At 44.0% G+C, this 24,761-nt stretch overlaps 1 pseudogene; it reads right to left on the reverse strand.

Moving 5' to 3' along the window:
• Positions 1-1,532: 1,532 nt before the first annotated feature.
• Positions 1,533-18,654, reverse strand: LOC101603770 (annotated as a pseudogene).
• Between the last annotated feature and the right edge of the window lie 6,107 nt (positions 18,655-24,761).

A 24,761-nucleotide genomic window follows, 5' to 3' on the forward strand; every position in this document is an offset into this window, starting at 1 on the left:
AGCAGAGAGAGAGAGAGAGAATGGGCATGCCAAGGCCTCTAGCAACTGTAAACGAACTCCTGATGCCATGTGCATCTGGCTTACATGGGTACTGGGGAATCAAACCTGGGTCTGTAGGCTTTGAAGGTAAGTGCCTTAACCAATAAGCCATCTCTCCAGCCCTTGTTTGTTCTTTTTAAATATTTTACTTATTTATTTGATAGAGAGAAGGTGGGGAGAGAGAGAGAGAGGATGGGCGCGCCAGGACCTCCAACCACTGCAAACAAACTCCGGATGCATGCACCCCCTTGTGCATCTGGCTTATGTGGGTCCTGGACAATTGAACCGGGATCCTTTGGCTTTGTAGGCAAATGCCTTAACCACTAAGCCATCTCTTCAGCCCCCTTGCTTGTTTTTTGACCAGGGTCACATGTAGCCCAGGCTGGCCTCAATATAGCCAAGAATGACCTTGAATTCCCGATCCTCCCACCTCCTGCTCCCAAGTGCTGAAATTACAGGCCAAGCACCACCAGGTCTGATTAGTTACTAAACATGTTCTGTGTATTTGCACAATCCAGTGAGATGTGATGAGGAACACAAGTGTGGGACATAAGACTCCCATGCCATACTTGTTTAAGGGCTTCCTTCTCCCACTGTGGCAGGTCTGGAAACACACGTCCATTGCAGATTAATCAGCCCACATCCTGACAGACACGAATGACCCTGAAAGCACTCAGGGGACAGTGAACCTACCCTCCATGGGGCATATTTCCTTCTGCGGCTCTCCCCTGTACAGACAGGCCAGGAGCGCGAACACTTGATGTCCCAGACTTCCTCGCAGAGTGAGAGACGGCCCACGTGGGGCACTGTGAGAGATTAGAAGGCAGGAAGAGGCAGAAACTGCAGTGTCCCATGAACACACAGGTTCCTGGAGAGAGTGGACATAAGCTCTTATAAGAGCAGCAGCAACAGCCCAGGGTTTGTGGAGGCACCTGGAGGCATTGAGGTTGCTGTGTAGGGCCTGCAACAACCTCCCTGTGGTGCCTGTGTTTGGACAATCCATCGCTGTCCCATTTAACAGTCTCTATGTGGTTGACAGAAGGGCTTACTCTGCAGCCCAGGCTGGCCTTGAACCTGAAACTGTCCTGCCTCTGGCTCCTGAGCTGGGGTTATAGATGTGTGCCTGGCTTTTTTTGTTGTTGTTGTTACCTAAATCCCTATAGTAAATTCTCTTATTTGAAAGACCTACAGTGGTTTTGCATTTCTGACCAAAGATTGCATCTTTCAGATGGCTTTTGAGAAGCCAATAGTTGTGCCTGAACCTTCAGCCTCTTCCAACAAGCCTAATTAAGGACCTGTTTTTGAATAAGCAAGACAGAGAACCAGATCAACACTACATAAATTCAGTGACTTGCTTCCAGAGGACACCTCATGTGAGAGGTGTGATTTATGACCACCAGCAGCCTACTCAAGAGACGAGATGTGCACAGTGAGAGGCGGAAGTCACAGAAACCAGTCTGAAGGGAGAGTGGACTCACACGCCCATCTGACACTTATCTGCACTGACACTGCACATCTGAGCTGCTCTGCTCAGCTGCGCCCTCGCTCCATCACAGTGAAAGATAGCTTTAAACAAGAAGTCTTCTTTAGGTGCTGAGGGTGTCTGGACTTCAGTGCCTTGTTTCTCCATTTTCTTGTTCGACTTTTCTTTTTTTTTTTTTAATGTATCTTATCTTATTTATTTGAGGGAGAGAATGGGCGCGTCAGGGCCTCCAGCCACTGCAAATAAATTCCAGACACATGCAGCCTCTTGTGCATATCTGGCTAACGAGGGTCCTGGGGAATCAAACCGGGATCCTTTGGCTTTGCAGGCAAATGCCTTAACTGCTAAACCATCTCTCCAGGCCTTGTTTATCTTCCTTTGAGCAAAGGCAGACTGGTCTCATACAAGTAGTCAATGATCTCTGGGAAAGCGTTCTTCTGCCAAAAGGGAGCACAAGCAGCTTTCAGCTTATAAAATTTGGTTTGAACATAAGATGGAGGAGCATCACTTACGGCACTGGCAAGATCTTCCCAGTGGATTTCACTAGCATATTGCACATTTAGTCCTTACAGCTTCTCAACGAGGCTGATTCGGCCTGCAGAGCAGTGACTCCCCCGTACACGAAGCCACCGTGAGTCGTTCTCTCGGTCAGGATTTCTGTCCACTTACTTTTGCATTGCACCCAGTTTCTGGTTTCCAGTTCAGCATCCACTTCAACCCACCATATGCCCTGGTGCGGATTTTCCACGAACAATCGACTGGTGACTTTCAGGATGCTCTTGCAGTTTAGAATCCAATTCTTTCAATTCCTGAGGGGACATTTTCCTCAGAATCACTTCTACAGCCTTGATTAGTTTCTGGGCTTCCACCTTACTCAAAGCACCATGGTTTCTTTGACTGCCAATCTGGGAGAACTTTCGGGGACAGACAGGCTGCTTCAGGCAGCCAACACCCCAATCTTTTTCCTGTCATTGCCATGGAGGGACTGGCACGTCTTCAGTTTCTCAGTATCTCCTTCACTGTCCCTGTCTTTGTAATTATTCACATCAAATATTTTCTTCGCCCGATAATACACAAGCTTCCAGAGCTGGGCGATATCTTCCCCGACGTGTATTCGTTTTAAGTTGGTGATCACTTTTCTTCCGGGTATGTGTCTGTGCAAAGCAGCTTGTCTGCGTTCTCAGTCCCCATCAAGCACAGGAATTCTTGGGCATTTTTCTCTATCTGCCTATTTTCCTTGACAGAAAACTAGCCAAATCTAATAGCAGCACCCTGTCCTTTAAATTCTTTGAACGGCCCCAGGCCATCGATACACTCGCTTGATTGTGGCGGGAGCCCTTTCCTTGATGTCCAGAATCAACTCTTGCAGCTGCCTCACTGCGGTGCCCAAATCCACACCGGCCTCCTCCGAATCTCTCCCATCTCCAGGTAAGCATCTCGCTGCAGAACCTCCAGCTGATTCCAAATTGCTTCCTCCTTCATCTGTAGGTTCCAACCTCCGCATCTCTTTTCAGCCTTCTCTCCCAAACGGTGCTGCGTCTTCGCCTCCTTTGGCCTGTGGCCCTCTTCTTCCACCCAGATACCATGGTCTTGGGGTGAGCGAGGGGGCGCACTCTCTGCCTCGTTATCAGACACTGAAATGTCATCGCCGGGGGTGGCGATTCCGACACATGCTCGCTTCCTTTTCTTAGACTTTTTCTTTACAATCCTGGATCCCTCGGCCCTGTTAAGTACTTCGTGGTCTTCTCCTCCAGTCGCAGCCTTTCCTGGGTCTGGGTCATCAAGACTGTCAGGTGTGGCCTCTGATTCTTGGTTACTGGATACGTTTTCTCCTTAGATTTGTGGCCACCTGAAGACGCTGTCGATTCTGGGACCTTCTGTTCTAGCTCCGTGGCAGGCGAGGGTTTCTGCACAAGTGACTGTGGCGGGGCGACGCTCCCGGGCTGGCTCTCCTGCGCGCGTTCCGGGACGCAACTTTCCACTTTCCTCCGAAGCTGTTTACTCCTTCTTTCTTTCTTTCTTTCTTTCTTTCTTTTTTTTCAAGGTAGGATCTCACTCTAGTCCAGGCTGACCAGGAATTCACTATGTAGTCTCAGGATGGCCTCAAACTCACGGTGATCCTCCTACCTCTGCCTCCCAAATGCTGGGATTAAAGGCATGCGCCACCACGCCCGGCTCTGTTTACGCTTTCTGTCCCTAATGCGACTGTGCAGTTCCTGTGAGTCATGTTCAGGGGGCTCGGTGTCAGTGACTCCTGACTTTCCTGCCTTTTGCCCTTGCCTCATATCCACACAAACCACATCCACATTCTTTCTAAAATTCTTTGGCAGGTTCCCGATGTTTTCTTTATTCACAAGGACATGCACGACCCTTGTGTGCTCATCTCCCACACACACACACATTAACACTGTCTCTCTGATTTTTATTCTTCTTGTGAGTAGAAGTGGCTTTTTTTAGTTCCACTGGAGGTTTCAGAGGAAGTGAGGGGCTGGAAACACTTTCTCCTCTTTTCCTGCTTAGCTGCTGGAGGCGGCAGGAAGGCTCTGAACCGTTCTCGTTCACTGGCAGTTCGCAGGCTTCTTCCTTATGTGCAGAAGACCTTTCCTCTTTCTTGTTAAGAGCTGCGGTGCGGGTCTCAAATCTGCTTGATTTTTGGTCCGTGCTATCTCTGTAGAAAACGTCGCCACTTTTCTTCCAACTGGGAAATGTTGCTGCTCAAATAAAATCTTTTTAAAACATGTTTTAAAAATAATTATGAGCCGGGCGTGGTGGCGCACGCCTTTAATCCCAGCACTCGGGAGGCAGAGATAGAAGGATCGCCGTGAGTTCAAGGCCACCCTGAGACGACAGAGTGAATTCCAGGTCAGCCTGGACTTGTGTGAGACCCTACCCCAAAACCCCCCCCAAAAAAAAAATAATTGTTATTATTATGAGCCAAGCCTGGCGTGGTGGCACACGCCTTTAATCCCAGCACTTGGGAGGCAGAAGTAGGAGGATTGCCATGAGTTCAAGGCCACCCTGAGATGACAGAGTTAATTCCAGGTCAGCCTGGACCAGAGTGAGACCCTACCTCGAAAAAACAAAAAAATAAAATAAAATAAAATAATTATGAGACAAAAGAAGGGGAGGAGTGCTTTGCAATACTGTCTTCCAGACAAAAAGGGGCCATGGGATTCATGACCTTACAGTGCCCAACACTACCTCCACAAGACCTGCATGACAGGGGGTAAAAAATAAAACTATGGGGCTGGAAAGATGGCTTAGCTGTTAAGCGCTTGCCTGTGAAGCCTAAGGACCCCGGTTCGAGGCTGGATTCCCCAAGACCCATGTTAACCAGATGCACAAGGGGGCGCATGCATCTGGAGTTCGTTTGCAGTGGCTGGAGGCCCTGGCACGCCCATTCTCTCTCTCTCTCTCTCCCTCTCTCCCTCCCTCCCTCCCTCTCTCTCTCTCTCTCTCTCTCTCTCTCTCTCCTTCTTTGTCTGTCACTCTCCAAATAAATAAATAAATAAAATTATGACATCAAAATAGAAGAGAGACTATTCGGAAAGAAGGGATTCGGTGGAGGGGGAATTTGAGACTAGGTAAAGGGAGAGTTTGGGTAGGGGATTATGATCATGGTATGTTGTTTATATTCTTTTTTTTTTGTGGGAAAAAGAGGTTTATTTTGGCTTATAGGCTTGAGGGGAAGCTCCATTATGACAGGGGAAAACGATGGCATGAGCAGATGGTGAACATCACTCCCTGGCCCACATAAGGTGGACAACAGGGACAGGAGCTTGTGCCCAACACTGGTATGGGAAAGCTGGCTATAACTCCCATAAGCCCGCTCCCAACAATACACTGCCTCCAGGAAGTATTAATTCCCAAATCTCCATCAGCTGGAAACTTGGCATTCAGAACACCTAAGTTTATGGGGGACACCTGAATCAAATCACCACATTCTGCCGCTCGCCCCACAAACTGAAAGCCATACATGTAAAATGCAATGCATTCATCCAACTTTAAAAGTCCCCAGTTTTTAATCAAGTCCAATGATGTTCATACATCCCTATAGTCCAAGATCTTTTAACTGGGCCATAATCCCAAAAAATCTCCCCAGACCCATAATGGCACAGGATAAACATTCATACTGCAAAAGATGGCATTGGGCATAGCAAAGAAATACTCAAGCAATACATGATTTAAATAGGGCAAACACCAAACTCTGTAGCTCCAAGTCCAACAACTCTAGTCAGTGACAAATATCCAAGTCTGATCATTCTAACCAGCAACAAGTCTCTGGAATTCCAATTCCACATCTCCAGCTAGGCTACTCACAGTCCTGGGAAACTTCACTGGGGCTGGCAGTTCTCCTTAGCAGCCATCTTGTGGTCCCAGTCCACTGCAACCCATGGTTCATCCTGAAGGCTCCATCAGGTCTCCATGCAGGCAAACCAGCAAACCCGCTTCACGCTGCCCATGGCCATTTCCAAAACAAGAGACCATGTTGCAATTTCTTTTTTTTCTCAATTTTTTTTTTTTTTTTTTTGTCTTTTCAATGTTTGGGCTTTATTTTTATTTTTTTTAATTTATTTTTTTTTTTTGTTCTGTAGGTTTATATGTTTTTTTTTCTTTCTTTTTATTTTATTTATTTATTTTTAATTTTTATTAACATTTTTCATGATTATAAAATATATCCCATGGTAATTCCCTCCCTCCCCACCCCCACACTTTCCCGTTTGAAATTCCATTCTCCATCATATTACCTCCCCATTACAATCATTGTAATTACATATATACAATATCAACCTATTAAGTATCCTCCTCCCTTCCTTTCTCCACCCTTTATGTCTCCTTTTCAACTTACTGGCCTCTGCTACTAAGTATTTTCATTCTCACACAGAAGTCCAGTCATCTGTAACTAGGATCCACATATGAGAGAGAACATGTGGCGCTTGGCTTTCTGGGCCTGGGTTACCTGACTTAGTATAATACTTTCCAGGTCCATCCATTTTTCTGCAAATTTCATAACTTCATTTTTCTTTACCGCTGAGTAGAACTCCATTGTATAAATGTACCTCATCTTCATTATCCACTCATCTGTTGAGGGACATCTAGGCTGGTTCCATTTCCCAGCTATTATAAATTGAGCAGCAATAAACATGGTTGAGCATGTACTTCTAAGGAAATGAGATGAGTCCTTTGGATATATGCCTAGGAGTGCTATAGCTGGGTCATATGGTAGATCAATCTCTAGCTGCTTTAGGAACCTCCACACTGTTTTCCACAATGGCTGGACCAGATTGCATTCCCACCAGCAGTGCAGAAGGGTTCCTTTTTTTCCACATCCCCGCCAACATTTATGATCATTTGTTTTCATGATGGTGGCCAATCTGACAGGAGTGAGATGGAATCTCAATGTAGTTTTAATCTGCATTTCCCTGATGACTAGTGACGTAGAACATTTTTGTAGGTGCTTATATGCCATTCGTATTTCTTCCTTTGAGAACTCTCTATTTAGCTCCATAGCCCATTTTTTGATTGGCTTGTTTGATTCCTTATTATTTAACTTTTTGAGTTCTTTGTATATCCTAGATATTAATCCTCTATCAGATATATAGCTGGCGAAGATTTTTTCCCATTCTGTAGGTTGCCTCTTTGCTTTTTTCACTGTGTCCTTTGCGGTGCAAAATCTTTGTAATTTCATTAGGTCCCAGTGGTTAATCTGTGGTTTTATTGCCTGAGCAATTGGGGTTGTATTCAGAAAGTCTTTGCCAAGACCAATATGTTGAAGGGTTTCCCCTACTTTTTCCTCTAGCAGTTTCAAAGTTTCCGGTCTGATGTTAAGGTCTTTAATCCATTTGGACTTAATTCTTGTGCATGGCGAGAGAGAAGAATCTATTTTCATCCTTCTGCAGATATTTATCCAGTTTTCAAAACACCATTTGCTGAAGAGGCTGTCTCTTCTCCAATGAGTATTTTTGGCATTTTTATCGACTATCAGGTGGCTATAGCTACTTGGGCTTACATCTGGGTCCTCTATTCTGTTCCACTGATCTACATGTCTGTTTTTGTGCCAGTACCATGCTGTTTTTGTTACTATGGCTCTGTAGTATAGGTTAAAATCAGGTATGGTGATACCACCAGCCTCTTTTTTGTTGCTCAGTATTATTTTAGATATTCGAGGTTTTTTGTGATTCCAAATGAATTTTTGGATTGTTTTCTCTATTTCCATGAAGAAAGCCTTTGGAATTTTGATAGGGATTGCATTAAATCTGTAGATTGCTTTAGGTAAGATTGCCATTTTCACGATATTGATTCTTCCAATCCAGGAACAAGGGATGTTTCTCCACTTTCTAGTGTCTTCTGCAATTGCTCGCTTGAGTGTTTTAAAGTTCTCATTGTATAGATTCTTTACTTCCTTGGCTAGGTTTATTCCAAGGTATTTTATTTTTTTTGATGCAATTGTGAATGGGAGTGATTCTCTGATTTCATCCTCTGTGTGTTTGTTGTTAGCATATATGAAGGCTACTGATTTCTGTGTATTTATTTTGTATCCTGCTACATTGCTGTAGGTTTTGATCAGCTCTAACAGCTTGCTAGTAGAGTCTCTAGGGTCCTTTATGTATAGAATCATGTCATCTGCAAATAATGATAACTTGATTTCTTCCTTTCCAATTTGTATCCCTTTTATGTGTGTCTCTTGCCTTATTGCTATGGCTAAGACTTCCAAAACTATATTAAATAAAAGTGGGGACAGTGGACACCCTTGTCTTGTTCCTGATTTTAGTGGAAAAGCTTCCAGTTTTTCCCCATTTAGTAATATGTTGGCTGTAGGCTTGTCATAAATAGCCTTTATTATATTGAGATATGTTCCTTCTATTCCCAGTCTCTGTAGGACTTTTATCATGAAGGGATGTTGGATTTTGTCAAATGCTTTCTCTGCATCTAATGAGATGATCATGTGATTTTTGTCCTTCAACCCGTTTATGTAATGTATTACATTTATAGATTTGCGTATGTTGAACCATCCCTGCATCTCTGGGATAAAGCCTACTTGGTCAGGATGAATGATCTTTTTGATATACTCTTGTATTCTGTTTGCCAATATTTTGTTGAGAATTTTTGCATCTATGTTCATGAGGGAGATTGGTCTGTAATTTTCTTTTTTTGTTCTATCTTTGCCTGGTTTTGGTATCAGGGTGATGCTGGCCTCATAGAAGGAGTTTGGTAGAATTCCTTCTTTTTCTATTTCCTGGAAAATCTTAAGAAGCAATGGTGTTAGCTCTTCCTTAAAAGTCTGGTAAAATTCAGCAGTGAATCCATCCGGGCCTGGGCTTTTTTTAGTTGGGAGATTATTGATAACTGTTCGGATCTCCATGTTTGTTATAGGTCTATTTAAGTGATTAATCTCATTTTGATTTAATTTAGGTAGGTCATATAGATCAAGGAAATCATCCATTTCTTTCAGATTTTCATACTTTGTGGAGTATATGCTTTTGTAGTATGTCCCTATGATTTTTTGAATTTCTCTGGAATCTGTTGTGATGTTGCCTTGTTCATCTCTGATTTTATTAATTTGTGTCTCTTCTCTCTTTCTTTTGGTCAGATTTGCTAAGGGTTTATCAATCTTGTTTATCCTTTCAAAGAACCAACTCTTTGTTTCATTAATTCTTTGGATTGTTCTTTTTGTTTCTATTTCATTAATTTCTGCCCTAATCTTTATTATTTCTTCCCGTGTACTGATTTTTGGTTTGCCTTGTTCTTTTTTTTCCAAGGCTTTAAGGTGAAGCATTAGGTCGTTTACTTGCGACCTTTCTAATTTCTTAATATAGGCACTTAAGGCTATAAATTTACCTCTTAGAACTGCCTTCATTGTGTCCCAGAGATTTTGGTATGTTGTGTTCTCATTATCATTTGACTCTATAAATTTTTTGATTTCCTTTTTGATTTCTTCATTGACCCACTCATCATTTAGTAGTGTATTGTTTAGTTTCCATGATTTTGTGTATGCTCTATAGCCTTTCTTGCTACTGACTTGTAGTTTAATTCCATTGTGGTCAGATAGAATGCAAGGAATTATTTCAATTTTCCTGAATTTGTTAAGATTTGCTTTATGTCCTAATATATGGTCTATTTTAGAGAATGTTCCATGTGCTGCTGAAAAGAATGTATATTCTGCAGCCTTTGGATGAAATGTCCTGTATATATCTGTTAGGTCCATTCCTTCTATGACCTCATTTAGTCCAGATGCCTCTCTGTTTATTCTTTCCCTGGATGACCTGTCAATTGATGAGAGTGGGGTGTTAAAGTCACCCACCACCACTGTGTTTGGTGTTATCGGTGACCTTAGTTCTAATAGTGTTTGTTTGACGAATTTGGGAGCCCCCATGTTAGGTGCATATATGTTTAGGATTGTTATGTCCTCTTGTTGGAGTGTGCCCTTAATCAATATAAAGTGACCTTCCTTATCTTTCTTGACTAACGTCGGACTAAAGTCTACCCTGTCTGATATTAGGATAGCAACCCCTGCTTGTTTTCTAGGCCCATTTGCTTGAAACACCGTCTTCCAACCTTTCACCCTAAGATAATGTCTATCCTTTGTAGAAAGGTGAGTTTCTTGGAGACAACAAATTGTAGGATCCTGCTTTTTAACCCAGTCTGCAAATCTATGTCTTTTCGTTGGGGCATTGAGACCGTTGATATTAAGAGATATTATTGAAAGGTGTGTATTTATGTTTGCCATTTTTTTGTGTGTGTGTGTGTGTGTGTGTTACTGGTTCTACCTGTGCTCTCTTCTGTTAACTGGTATTTGAGTATAGCTTGTTTTTTCTAGGTTCCTTATATGTGTGCTTTTCCTTTTCTTCAGCATGGAGGATTCTATCAAGTATTTTCTGTAGAGCTGGTTTTGTCTTCAAATACTCCTTTAACCTGCTTTTGTCATGGAATGTCTTTATTTCTCCATCTATTTGAATGGATAACTTTGCAGGATAAAGTAACCTTGGTTGACAGTTGTTATCTTTCAGAACTTGGAATATATCACTCCAAGCCCTTCTGGCTTTAAAAGTTTGTGTTGAATAATCTGCTGTAATCCTGATGAGCTTGCTTTTGTAGGTAACTTGATTTTTCTCTCTAACTGCTTTCAATAATTTTTCTTTGGTTTGTGTGTTTGGAAGTTTGATTATAATATGGCGAGGGGAGGTTCTTTCTGGGTTTTGTCTGGCTGGGGTTCTAAAGGCTTCCTGTATCTGTATTGGCACCTCTTTCCCAATTTGGGGGAAATTTTCCTCTATGATTTTGTTGAAGATGCCTACTATGCCTCTGGAGTGGAGTTCTTCTCCTTCTACTATGCCCTGAATTCTTATATTGGATCTTTTCATAGTGTCCCGAATATCTTGAAATTCCCACTCATACTTTTCTATAAGTTTGTCTTTCTCTTTGTTGGACTGCATTAGGTCTGCCACCTGGTCTTCTAGCTTAGATATTCTGTCCTCTCCCTCATCCATCCTACTGGTGAGATTTTCTACAGAGTTTTTTATTTCGTTAACTGTGTTCTTCATTGCTAGTAATTCTGACTGGTTTTTCTTTATTATTTCTATTTCCCTATTTATGTCTTGTATTGCCTTCTTTATTTCATTAAATTGGTGTCCTGCCTCTTCTTTGATTCCTTTGATTTCCTCTTTGATTTCCTCTTTGATTTCTTCCTTGATTGTTTTCATGTGTTCTTTGACCTCTTTGAACATATTTATAATTATTCTTTTGAACTCTTTCTCAGGCATTTCCTCTAACTCTTTCTCTCTGGAGGACATTTCTGATGCATTAATACTTTTAGGTGGATTTATATCATCTTGCTTTTTAGTGTTTCTTGTGTTATAATGTATATATTTTTGCATCTTGGATTAAGTTTATGCTTGGATTTTCCAGCTAGCTGTGTATTCTTAGCTGTATCAATTGATTTGATGTAATATATTTTCAGGGTAGGACCTTAAGGTATTAGGTGTGGCTCTTAAGACTCTCAGAGTATCTACAAAGATGTTCTTAGGGGTTGAGATTCCCTGCTATAGGAGTATTCAAGCAGGCTGAGTGGAATAAAATACAGGTAGATTCTAAAATTTAACTAAACACTGTACACATTCCATCAAAAACAGCCCCCAGTATGTATGCAAGAGTAGTTATTATAATGACCAGATCTTCTATCAACAAAGAGGTTTAGATTTCTGGTCTGTTGAGGGATCCAAGTCAGCTTGTGACCAAGTGAGACCCTTCCCTGGTGCAATCCCAGTTACCTTGGGTGATTTTGGTCTCAGTCAAGTTGCTGCCTGGGTCGTCGGGCTGCTGTTCTGATTTCTGGCGCTGGGCACTTGCTTTTCCTACGGGGCAAACCGAGCCGCTGCTGCTGCCTCTGCTGCTCCTATAGCTGCCACCACCGGAGCCACCACCGCTGCTGAAGCTGCCGCTGCCGTGACCACCGCCGCTGCTCCCCCCGAAGCCGCTGCTGCGGGATCTGCCGCTGCTGCCGCTCCTGGGTCCGCTGCTGCTGGGGCCGCTGGTACCGGTGCTGGAGCCGCTGAAGTTGCTGCCGAACTCTGCTCCTGCTTGGGTCCCGCTGTCAGCCCAAGTTGGCGTGGCCGGGTCCCGGGCCGCTGCTGTGTTCGCTGGAGCTGGGCTCAGGCGGTGGGGGAGGGGAGGGAGCCGCGGCTGCTCTGGATCTCTCGCTGCTCCACGTGTTCTACTTCGCGGTCTTCTCCTCCCCTGCTCACTGCCGCTCTCCCCTCACGTTTCCCGAGTTGGTGTGAGGGGAAAATCCCGCACCTGGCTTTTCCTGCCGCTCGAGCTGGTCTGGCGGTTTTCTGCTGCGCCGCGGCTGCGGCGTTTGGCCGAGCTGCCTGAGCCGCTGGAGCCGCTTTTCCTGCCTGTGCGGGCTCTGGATGCTCTATAACTCTTCTGCTTCTCCGCTGCCGCCTCAATTTCCTATACACCTCACTTTTTAGTAAAAGCGTGTATTTTGCTGAGTTTTTTTGGCCTTTTTCCCCCTAGGCTGCTTTGGTGTGGTACCTACGCTGCCATCTTAACCGGAAGTCTCCTTGTTTATATTCTTGGAAGATGTCAATAAAAAGTTTTAAAACAGGCTAGAGAGATGGCTTAGCAGTTAAGGCACTTGCCTGCAAAGCCTAAGGATCAATTCTTTGGGACCCACGTGAGCCAGATGCACTAGGTGGCATGTGCATCAGGAGTTCGTTTGCAGTGGCTGAAGTCCCTGGTACACCCATTCTCTCTCTCTCTCTCTCTCTCTCTCTCTCTCTCTCTCTCTCTCTCTCTCATTCTCTCTCCCCTTTCTCTCTCTCTCTCAAATAAATGAATAAATAAAATATTTTTTAGGTTTTAAAACAAAAATAACTTCATGAAGGCATATATCATCATCATGGGATTTCAACCTGCTATGGCAGTTAAAATTTGCAGAGATATACACAAATATGTTACCAACAAGAGGCAAGTATGTTGGTTCACACCTGTAATTCCAGCACTCTCCAGGCTTAGGTAGGAAGATCCTGAGTTTTAGATCAACTTGACCTATATGAGACCCTCGGGGACAAGAGGGAAAAAATATGAGCTTATCAAGTATCCATTATTTTCCCACACCAGGAGGATGCTAGCAGACCCTGCTGGCTCCAGGAGCTCACAGCTATAAAGGTGGAATCAGTGGGCAAGGGAGGACAAAGACCAGAGGAAGCCACAGTTTAATGCTATCCTCAGTTCTGAATTCGAAATATATTAGATTTTCTGGTTTTAATTTAAACATTTAGCTAGTCTCTAGTGTAGAATTTTCTGTCCTCATCAGAGGGAAGGCCTAGGCAGCGGGAGATTGGTCCTTCCTCCAGGAAAGCTCTTGTGTCCTGTCCAATACCACACTCATTTGTACATCTTACTGGAGTCGTCTAAGAGCGGGAGCCCAATACCCCAGTCTCTTAGTTGTTTCTAACATCCTGCAGAGATTCAACAAAGTTCTTATAAATTAACTCCTGTTAGTCTCCATCTCCTGAGTCATTTTCTTCCCTTCCATTTTTTCTGGCCTATCTTTCTTTGTTCACTTGGTCTTTCTGAAAACATTAGATGAAAAGCTCAGTGGACTAGGCCAATGGGTGTTAGATGGACTAAGGCGTCCTGGTTCCAGGAGAACTGAGGGAGAAGGGATCTCAGACCCAGAGGAATCAACACACTGGTTCAATGCTATTCTCAATCCTGAATTAAAGATGAATTATATTTTATGTTCTCACATCATAGCCTACAGTCACAGGACATCAAGAGACCAAATTGGAACTGAAAGGGAAGCCAGTTTCCTCTAGGCCAGCCCTCATAGCACTGGGACATGGGACCTGCTATGGGATAATGGTTATGTTTATGCATGAATAAGCAGGAGATCCTGCAAGTTATGAAATCAACCATCCAGGCAAGAAGTACACACCGGTGCAATTGTGACACACAGCCTATGTAGATAACCAACTGCTCTTGGATTGGACATGAGACCCACTCAGTGGGACAGAACTCATACCTGGAACTGGAAACCTACTCATAACCCCTTGGACAGGAAACTCACAGACTCCAGAGAGAACCTCCACTGCTCTGTGGCTAAGAGTGGGTATACACATCAAAAAGTCTCTCAAATACCTATGCCTATCTCCTTTAATCCAAGCTGCTCTCACTCTTGGCTGGAGAATCTGTTTTATCTTACAGATGGAGGATGGATCCAAGATCTATCAATACAATAAGAAAAGATAGCCAACAAACAGCCTACCACAACATGGGTCACTCGACCACATCTGCCAAGACCCTGGAGATTACACAAGTACCACCCTCACTGCTGGCCTGGAAACCAGAACATGGCAGAAAACTCTATGGTCACTCAAATCTCCTCAAAAAGAAGTCCAGAGAATTCAACACTAAGTCAGATTTCTAACATGCTGGCTAAGGTTCAGGGAATATTGGGGAATAAAGGGTGGGAAGATGGTAAGAGCCAAAGAGTGGGTAGGATTAGCCTGAGGTATGGTCTCATCCCCTTCCAGAGACTGACTGAGGCCTTCAGGACCCCACAATGAATACCAATAACCCCATAGATGACTCTCAGTGAAATGGGGGCAGAGGAAAGGGTTATAAGAGAGTAACCTTTTAAAAGAATAAAATTGAGCCAGGCGTGGTGGCACACACCTTTAATCCCAGCACCTGGGAGGCAGAGGTAGGAGGATCTTCATGAGTTCAAGGCCACCCTGAGACTACAGAGTGAATTTCAGGTCAGCCTGGACTAGAATGAGACCCTATCTCGAAAAACAAAACAAAAAGAATAAAATTGAATTTAAGAGAAAAAGATTTTATGTTCCTAGCTAAAATTTTAGCTAGTCTTCACCACTGGAATTTTCTATAGGGCCAGTGGCTCCAGAGGGAACATAAGTTTGCTTTTCTGTATGATGTAGGTACTATCAACACCCTCTGTCTGCTGCACCCTCATTTATCTCTTTGAAAGGGGAGGCCACAGCTTGCAGAGCAGGCCTCGTCACACCTGTTCCTCTCTCTCTCTCCTCAGGGGAGAGCTGGGCCTAAGGAGAACAATTAGCATTATTGCCAAAGGAGCCGGGAGGATGGGGACGATTTGCAGTTTCAGGGGAGTGCCTCTCCCTGGTGGCCACGGGAAGAAGCTGGGGGTCTCAGCCAGAGAAATGGTCTTCAAGGAGTTCAGGTTGTACACACACAGGTGCGCTCATGCCCACCCACATGTAGACCTTGGGTTCTCTGGGTGTCAGAATTTTGATAATGAAGTTTGCTTTAGAACCCGCCCCTTTTGGAGCCAGAGAGAGGCTTTAACAAAATGTACCAAGAGATATGTATATATAGCATTTGTAAAAGATTGGTTTTGGTATTATTTAAAAAAAAAAAAGATTCTACAAATTAAATAAGCTTTAGACCCCACAAAGCATATATTCAACTGACCTATAATGGTTTGAGCATGTGCCTCAAAAATTCATGCGTTGGAACCTTAATACTTCAATGCGGCAGTTTGGGGTGGTGAGATCATAGTAGAGTTTGGGCCCCTCTTCTCTCCTAGCTTGCCTTCTCTCCCCTTACCCTTCTGCCATGTTATGAAGCAGCACAGGGTCCTTCCAAATGTGCCCACAAACCCTGGACTTACCCACCCCAGAACCTTGAGCCCAAGGAAGTAGAAAATGAATTAATATAATTCAATTTAACCAAATCGAATTGATAGTAGTTCACTTTTTTCAGCCTATAATAATGTCAGTTTCATATGATTTCAGTGGAACAAGTAGAAAAATGCAATGGGCAGCTGGATGTACATTGGTGATCATGACTCTTCATTGGGAAATGGTGAATCTGTATTTGCTGAGAACTGCTGCGGGAGATTGCTTGGCTCCTTGCCATCTCCTTTCTCCTGGAGTTTGGTGGTCACAAAAACCTTTGTTGTGCAGCAAATTCCTCCAAATTTACACATTCCCTCCTGAAGGGAGGAGGAAGACAAGAGGCCCACAAGACTGGGCAAACTGAAATTTAAAAGGTCACAGTACCACTCTCCAAATAAGGGAAGAAAACAACTGTTGAGGGAAAGACTGGCCACCTTGTGGAGCAACTTTCTCTGAATTGAAATATTCCCTCCTGAGGGGAGAGGGAGTCAAGATGTTGCGAAGTCTGGTAGAGCTAAAACCTAAAAGACCCTTCTCTAAGGTTATAAAGAGGGTAAACAACTTCTTGGGGAAAGCCTGCAGGCTGTGCAGTGAGCTGAGACACAGCTCCCTGAGTCGTCACCTGTGCTGGGGTGAGCTTCTCAGTGACGCAGCTGCCTTTTAGCCTCCCATTGCTCCTGTAAGCAACCTCTCATCCTGCCCTGTCAGCAACTCCAGTAAACTCAGTGGTTCACCAGAACTTGTCCTGGTGCAAACATACTTTGCTCTGTCGTCTGTGCGCTATCTGAGATGAATAGACATGTGTTTGCATGTCCCCAGGGAAAAGGTTCCCTGGGACATCCTCTATAAAGTGGCCCATTCCTGTAACAGTTCCAGCAATTGCAGCGACCCCCAGAACACCAGTGAGCACCTCTCTGCCTTCGCCATGCCGGGGAAACATGACCACTTACTGCTTTTTCCCCAGAGACCTACTCTCCAGGATGCATTCCTGTTTTGGAGGTACAAGTGATGCAGTAGTTTGGGGTTCAGGAAGGGTCTCCCAGAAGTCATGAACCCCAAGTTTTGGGTTCTGTCCTACCTTTAATAAAGAATTAATAAAAGACTCAAGAAAGATAAATTATGAATTATTAAGTTTGGGGGAAATCATAAATTGTGGGTTTTATTTAAGGGAGGCTTGGGTCTAGGAAGAGAGGCTAAACATGTGGGGAGTAGAAAACGCGCTCTCATGTGGAAACATTGGATAGTTTACAAGGTTTACTTCAGAGAAATTGAACCCTTTAGAAAAACACCGGGTGTGGTGGTGCACGTCTTTAATCCCAGCACTCAGGAGGTAGAGGTAGGAGCATCATCATAGGTTCGAGGCCACCCTGAGACTACACAGTTAATTCCAGGTCAGCCTGGACCAGAGTGAGACCCTACCTTGAAAAAAGAGAAAAGAAAAAGAAAAATACTGGAGCGGAGCCACAAGCTCACAGAAAGTAGGATCTAGGAGTTTGTGTAGGGAGACTTAGGAGGACCCCTCCCAGCATCAACCAAGTTTTCCCATGAAAGAAAGTTAAAAGGGCAAATTGGTGGTGACTTAAGGAAGAATAGCAGAGAGAAAGTATAATAAAGAGAGTTACACTCATGGTTACCCCAATTTTAGAGTAATTACACAGGTAGCCGGCCCAGAGTCAGAGAAAGCACCCATGAGGTACATCTTAAAGTGTGAGAATACACACGTGGTAGATTCAGAGGCCAGAGGAAAATCATGTGTGTAATCAAAGTGAGAAGGTACCCCAAATTATAAAGCAAGGGCAAGCAGACAAACCATCCAGACCAAGAAACAATATTCTGTCGTATCCACCCACCTAGCCAGGATGGATGAGAGGGGAAGCCACTCACACATGTCCAAGCAGAGATGAGAGAGAATCCAGACACACACACACATGCACGCACACACACACACACACACACACACACACACACACACACACACATGGGGAGGGGAGAATGTGTCCAGAGAGAGGGAGGGACTGGAAGGCTGCAGCCTTTGTAGCATCAGATTCAGGTGTGCAAGAAGACCCAATTGGATAGTAAATTTGGAGGATAGACCCGAGGGTCAGCCCATCTGGGTCAGACTGTGGGCAGCAGGGGGCGCTGTAGATCAGTCTCAATCCATTTTTGTCAAGCGTTCCATTCTTGTGCCAGGGCCTAGTGGCATGTGGGGTGGCATATCTTGGTTCTCTTTGGGCCTCAATCCCTAACTGAAACTGCCTTTTTTAAAAAGCTAGTGTTCTCTTACACTTCTTCACAAGGACTCTGATCTGTTGCTATCCCAGCTCCTGCAACCTAATCTAGAAAGTTCCTTTTCTTGATCTGGCCAAAGTCCTCCCACCCTAGCTGTGCTTCAGAATCACACATTCGCAAACACAAACTGGCTGCTGGAGCCTCCGCGTCTCCTGGCTGGCTCATTCACACATGCTTCGCTCCCAGGCCGTGCACTGTAGAGAGCAAGCCCCGAGTTATGGGTTCTCACCAGGTGAGCTGGTCAGATCAAAAACACAGATAGAGCATCTACTGTGGAGACATCTATGCTCAGAGATCAGGGGGCAGGGTACTTGCAGATGGGGGTGGCCTAGTTCTCTGAGAAGCAGAGGTTGACTGAATTGGGAGTATAGGAGGGCCTGAAAGGATAGGGGAGGAAGATGGATGGGGTTAAGAGTATGAGACTGGAGACCATAGCTTCCAGTTTCCTGGTGGCTCATGTGAGGTGGCTGGAAACCCTGGTGGCTCCCGCTTCCCCTGCAGCGTGTGTAGGGTGGCTGGGCACCTGCGCACATGTGGATTGAGTAGGCTGCAGCTCCAGGGGTGGTTAGGGAACCAACGGATCCTCACATAAGGCATCTTGTGGCAGGCTCGGAGCATGAATCCCCCTGCAACCATCTCAGCCTCAAACTCGACACAGACAAGCCTCTTAATCATGATGACTGAGGTTCAAGCCCCCAAGTAGGACCCCTGCTATTCCCTCACCTGCCTTCCACCACTTGGTGCTGCCAAGCCCACCACCAAGGACCTCTGGTCACTGAGTTGGCCAGGCACTTCACGGCCCCACCCAGAATTCCCAGGAGAGTGGAGTACACAAGAAAGACCCCCTCACACTCTAGAGTACCCAGTCAAAACCTGTGAGTACACCCACCTTCTCCCTCCTACCTTGTCCAAACCTGAACAAGGCAATCAAACAAGAGACACTAATCATCACAGTTCTGGCAAGACAAAACAATGACCTCAAGATGGACACATCCCAGTGCAACAAAGAACACAAAACAGCAAGCCAAAATATCCCCACCAAGTTCATCTAGCCCCATAATGGAAGCCTCCATTGCACACCTAGAAGAAACTCTAGCCTTAGAACCCCAAAATGAAGCTCTGGCAAGTATATTCAACAAACTCAATGAGGCCATGAACAAAATAATGGAAGCATTAGTTGAAAACCAAAATAAAGAACTCACGAAAGATTTTAAAGCATGGTTGAATGAAAATCGACAAAAAGAATTCAAGAATGAACTAAAAGCATGGTCGAAGGACAAGGCAGAGGAAACAGCCCAAGAATGTGAAAAGAATTGTGGATTTAAAAAAAGATGTAAGCAAAATATAAGGACACCTTAGCAGAATTGGGATGGAGCGGAGGGAGTCTATGTGTGCAACTTTTTATTAAAAACATCAACAAAATTAAAAATATATATGAGATTGCAATAAATACCTGACAAAGCTTCTGTTTGTCCCATGGAAGCTCTGGAACAGAGACCCAAGGTTTTCTGTTTGACAGCTCCATTGTTGGACATAAATAGCCAGGCACATATCCATTCCATGTTCATATCCAATCTCTAGCTGGGAACAGCTCCCAAAAGTATGACCTCAGCTCCAAAACAGAAGCTCCGTGCAATAGTGGCACAAAGCCAATGTAGGTAACCAACTACTCACAGACTGGACATCACCACCCCCGATGACCACCAAGGAGAACCAAACACGTATGCAAAGGCAAGGAGCTTTATTTCGGGGCTTAAGCTGGGACTCTTGACTTCACCAATGCAATGGATCCGTACAAGGGCCCTGAGCAGCAGGGGCACAGGTTTTTTATAGGGATTTGAACAAAGAAGTAGGGGAATGGTTACATGATTGGTAGATTTAAGTAGTAACTGCACTTGTATTTTTCTGATAGGCTTAGGATGCTGGGGGGCAGAGCTGGTGGGCAGGGAGCTAGGGGAAGTTCAAGCAGATTAGGTAACCTTTATTGTGATTGGCTATGTGTGTTTGAGGAACTTAAGCTACTTGTCTTATGACTATAGAAATGTATGGCATAAGCAATTTGTTTGATCTTTTTTCAGTAACTGTTAAATTCTTATTTAAACCTTGCTGGGAAATAGAAACTTAGGCCTACTGGTGACTCTGAAGCCTGTCATGGCATTCCTCTGGTTCCTGAGTCCTCCATTTCCCCCTCTGCTTGTACCTTAAGAGGACCCAATCTTGGGTCTTTACTAGGGAAGAGGTTGTAAAGGATGGTACTGGGTTCTTAGTACCATGAGTTGTACTGCATTAATTCATTCCCTGACAAAAGAGATTTGTTCATTGATTATGCAGGGTCTAAGGGTTAGTAACAACAATAATAGAATCAGGGGTCCAGCTAGGACTGAAAGCAAGGTCGTTAGCCATGGGGACCAATCAAACATGGATTTATACCAATTTTTTGATTTTGCTGTCTAGCTTTAGCCCTTTTTCCTAGTTTCTTGCAGACCATGGCCAAGCTATCTCTCACAATACCTGAATTTTTGATATAAAAGCAACATTGCTCTCCCAGAGCTTGGCATAGTCCTCCTTGTTGTAGGAAGAGTAGATTTAATCCTCTTTTATTTCTCCCTTTCATGAGAAGGCACACCAACTGCTTTAGGGGACTGGGACGAAGACATCAGATCATTTGCTACTTCCTGCTGAATGGGACATGACATGGGGATTTGTTGCAGTTAGAGAGTCTCTCCCAGAGAGGGGAACTATTTTAATGAACCACAGAGTGTAGGAGGATAGTCTTGGAAGAGAACACTGGGGAGAAAGAATAAACGTAAGGAATTAATGAGAAGTGAGCACACAGCAAACTCTTCCTTTTTGAGGTTGAGGGAATTCAGGTTGACAGGCTTGTATTGTTTCAGGACTATCTGAGGATGAGCTAGCTGAGATTTTCTTTCAGAACTGTTCATTAAATGGTATAGTAGTATGTAACATGGCTTGTAAAGCAGATAAAACATTAGCAGAGTTATCAGAAACATGCACACAACATTAAACCTTGATAATAGAGATCTATTGGGTGCCATTAACGGACCTCCAGCAAAGCCCCATCATTTAAAAGTTCCACCACCTCCCAGTAAAGCCCTCTTTCCCGCATAATCCATAAGGAAAGACCATCCCATCTACAGCGCACCCTTACTGTTGGAGTGCAGCAGCTTCCCCAGATAGTCCCTCACCTCTCTACCATACACAAGTGTCCCTAAATCCTTGCAGACCTCATAATCACGACTGTCTAAACTACATTACTCTCAAGGGTCCCAAAGGATGCTGCTTCTCCCTACTAGGCTCTGACCCAATCATTTCCATGCAGAACAAGCAGAACCGGCCCCACCCTGCCCATGAAGATCTCATGAATCCTTCCAACTGCCTTCCCACCAACCCCCAACTCTTCCCTACTCAGACTGTGTCCTTTCCTGGGGCATGAACCCCAAAGGATAGGACCGAATGTCATTCCAAGGACTTTCAAGTTTGGGTTCACATCATTTTTTTGTTTTGTTTTGTTTTGTTTTGTTTTGTTTTGTTTTGTTTTGTTTTGTTTTGTTTTTCAAGGTAGGGTCTCACTCTAGCTCAGGCCGACCTGGAACTCACTACATAGTCTCAGGGTGACCTCAAACTCACAGCGATCCTCCTACCTCTGCCTCCTGAGTGCTGGAATTAAAGGCGTGCACCACCACGCCTGGCTGGGTTCACAACTTTTGTAGAAAAGCCAGACTCCAGTATTATGCAAAGTCTTCTACGACGAGTTCAAGAATTTTTCAGAAGGAAAAGTTAACGAAGAAAAATCAAAATATGACTAAAACAAAGCCACTGGATTCTATAGCATATTTGGGCTCCTTACAGATAATAAATAATGCAGAAATTCATGGATCATATGTGTAGGAAATCTCTCAGAATTAATAGAGACTAGCCTTGGGAGGTCTTCATTAACCAATGACCTCAGGTTGCTTCCCTGGGCTTAGAACAATGCCTTGCTACATGGTAAGTGTTGTCGCTATTGGTATTGCCTTCTTTTTAGCTCATTAGAATTGCAACAACATGTACACAGGTTGCTGAATTTAATTAAAACCTCAGAGAGATTTTTTTTTTTTTTAATTTGAGAAAGAGGCAGAGAGAGAGCAGCCAGAGAGAATGGGCACAACAGGGCCTCCAGTTGCTGCAAACGAAATCCAGACATGTGCACCACCTTGTGTGTCTGGCTGATGTGGGTCCTAGGGAATTGAACCTGGGTTCTTTGGCTTTGCAGGCAAATGCCTTAACTACTAAGCAATCCCTCCAGCCCAAAACTTCAGAAAGATTTTGAGCAGAAAAGTTTTATTATTAAATGAGTGGCTACATAAGGAAGACCAGGTCAGTAGGTTACTATGGACAAAGACCACATTTTACAGGTTTGCCAGTAATCTTAGGTAAGGATCAGAGTTTCTGTCCTCTAGGAAGGGTGCACCCTTAATCTAGAAATCTTTCCTGGAGGGTGAATATCCAGATTTCTGCAAGCTTAGTGATGTTTCCTGCTTTTAGTCAAGGAATAAAAAGTCATTCACTTTTGGGGTTCTGTTACCCTGACTGTTTAGCCAATTTCTGTCTCCCATCACTATGATCTATCCATCTTCTGCACAGGCCAAATAGAGTGGGATGAAGATGTGGTTGTAACCACCATCCTTGTATCTTTCAAGTCCTTTAAGGTTTAATCACTGCAATCCTTCCAGGGATGAGATATTGGTTTTGTTTCACTGGCTTCCCTGACAGAGATAGCTCTAATGGCTCCCATTTGAACAATTATTGCCCTCACTCTATAGGTCAGAGAATGAAGGTGGAGATTCTATCAACTTCTAAGTATATCTATCCCAATTATGCACTCTGGGGCTGGCAAAATAACCACAGGAGGAGTTTGGGGACCCATTGGACCAACTGTGAGTTGGATTTTGGCTAAAACTCCATTGATCACCTGATATCCATAAACCCCGACTTTATTTTTTTAATATTTTATCTGTATGTATTTATTTGAGAGAGAGAGAATGAGCACACCAGGGCCTCCAGACACTGAAAATGAACTCCAGATGTATGTACCCCATTGTGCATCTGGCTTATGTGGGTCCTGGGGAGTCAAACCTGGGTCCCTTCGGCTTTGCAGTCAACTACCCTAACCACTAAGCAATCTCTCCAAGCCCCTAAACCCAGACTTTAACTAGAGGGCCACTATGCTGTTTAGGGTCTCTAGGAGTCTATGTCAATTCAGAGCCAGTGTCTAGTTGGTCCCAAATGGTCTTATTATTTTCTTTTCCCCAATGTACTGTTGCCTTAGTAAAAGCCACAAGTCTCTTTGGGGAAGGGTGGGGGAAAAATTAAAATTAAAACTTTTCAGGGGATAGAGAGATGGTTTAGCAGTTAAAGCACTTGCCTGTGAAGCCTAAGGACCCATGTTCAATCTCTCTAGATCCCACATAAGCCAGATGCACAGAAGTAAGGCAAGTTCAAGGTCACACATGCCCACCAGGTTGTGCAAGCATCTGGAATTCTATTGTGGTGGCTGGGCCCTTTGTCAATGGGATCTGGCCTCCCCTTCATTTGAGGGGTTCTGGGTCCATAACCTGGATCAAGTCTGGAAATTGATTAAGAGGTTATAAGCCTTTTTGTTCATGTGCTTTGGAACTTTTCTGCTTATACAGACTAAGCAAGAATTTAATAGTCTTGCTATCTATTTCATTTCTGGGAACACCATGATTAATCAGCTAGTAACAAAGGTGTACATGAGTCAGACCATTATGAACATTGTTTTGTCCTTTTGTCTATTATGGTGAGGATGCTCACCTCACCTTTGGCGATCCAGTGTGGTCCACTTGGTCCTTGTTAACCCAGGATCCAGTTAGACTCATTGCATATACATTACATAATTCAGGAGCTGTGGCTCCCGCTATAAGATCTGCATTGCAGAGAGGAGCTCTTCTGTATGCTGGCATTCCTCTCACAATCTGTTTCTTATAGTTTTAGTGAAGGGCACATCTTCTGGACCACCTCATTGTGGAGGGCCAGGTTTTTCAAGACAAATCCACTCATTATTCTGATTTCCCTGAGCCTTTTAATCCCTTCATTATCATTAAGCCAAGGGGTATCAGGCAGCTGTAGCTCATTCTCAGTAGCCCATCTTTTGACCCATACTTCAGCCAATCAATCAAATTAATTCTTGACTCCTTTGTCAAATAAATTGTGCAAGATGCACTATTAAGCCTAGAATCTCTGCTCAATGGCACCATATTTATAAATTCAGCCTTCTCTAATTACATATTTCTTCCCCCATCATCTCACACCATATTCCCCAAACTTCTGCTTAATGAGTTAAAAATACTCATGAAGTTCTTTAATGGTATATCACATTTCCCTATGGATCACACTTTCTGCTTCACCTCTAGGAGCCCGCTTAGCCTTAAATCTGGTTATATCTAGAGGTGAAGGTGAGTGCGCACTGCGGGGCATCAGCATTGTCTTGGTTGACATCCTTTTCAGGGTTCCACAGCCAGTACAGGATTAATTCGCCCCCAAAAAGGGCAGAGGGGAAAATGCAGTCTTTTCTCCAATGAGTATTTTTGGCATTTTGGTCAAAGATCAGAAGAATTTAGTTATCCAGATTTACATCTGGGTCCTCAATTCTGGTTTTTTGGTTTTTGGGGGTTTTTTACTTTGCTGTTGTTGTTTGTTTGTTGTTTGAAGAGAGAGAGAAAACTGGAGTGCCAGAGCCTCCACCACTGCAATCAACGTCC

The sequence above is a fragment of the Jaculus jaculus genome, chromosome 5, assembly GCF_020740685.1.
Source record: "Jaculus jaculus isolate mJacJac1 chromosome 5, mJacJac1.mat.Y.cur, whole genome shotgun sequence".
NCBI classification, from domain to species: Eukaryota; Metazoa; Chordata; class Mammalia; order Rodentia; family Dipodidae; genus Jaculus; species Jaculus jaculus.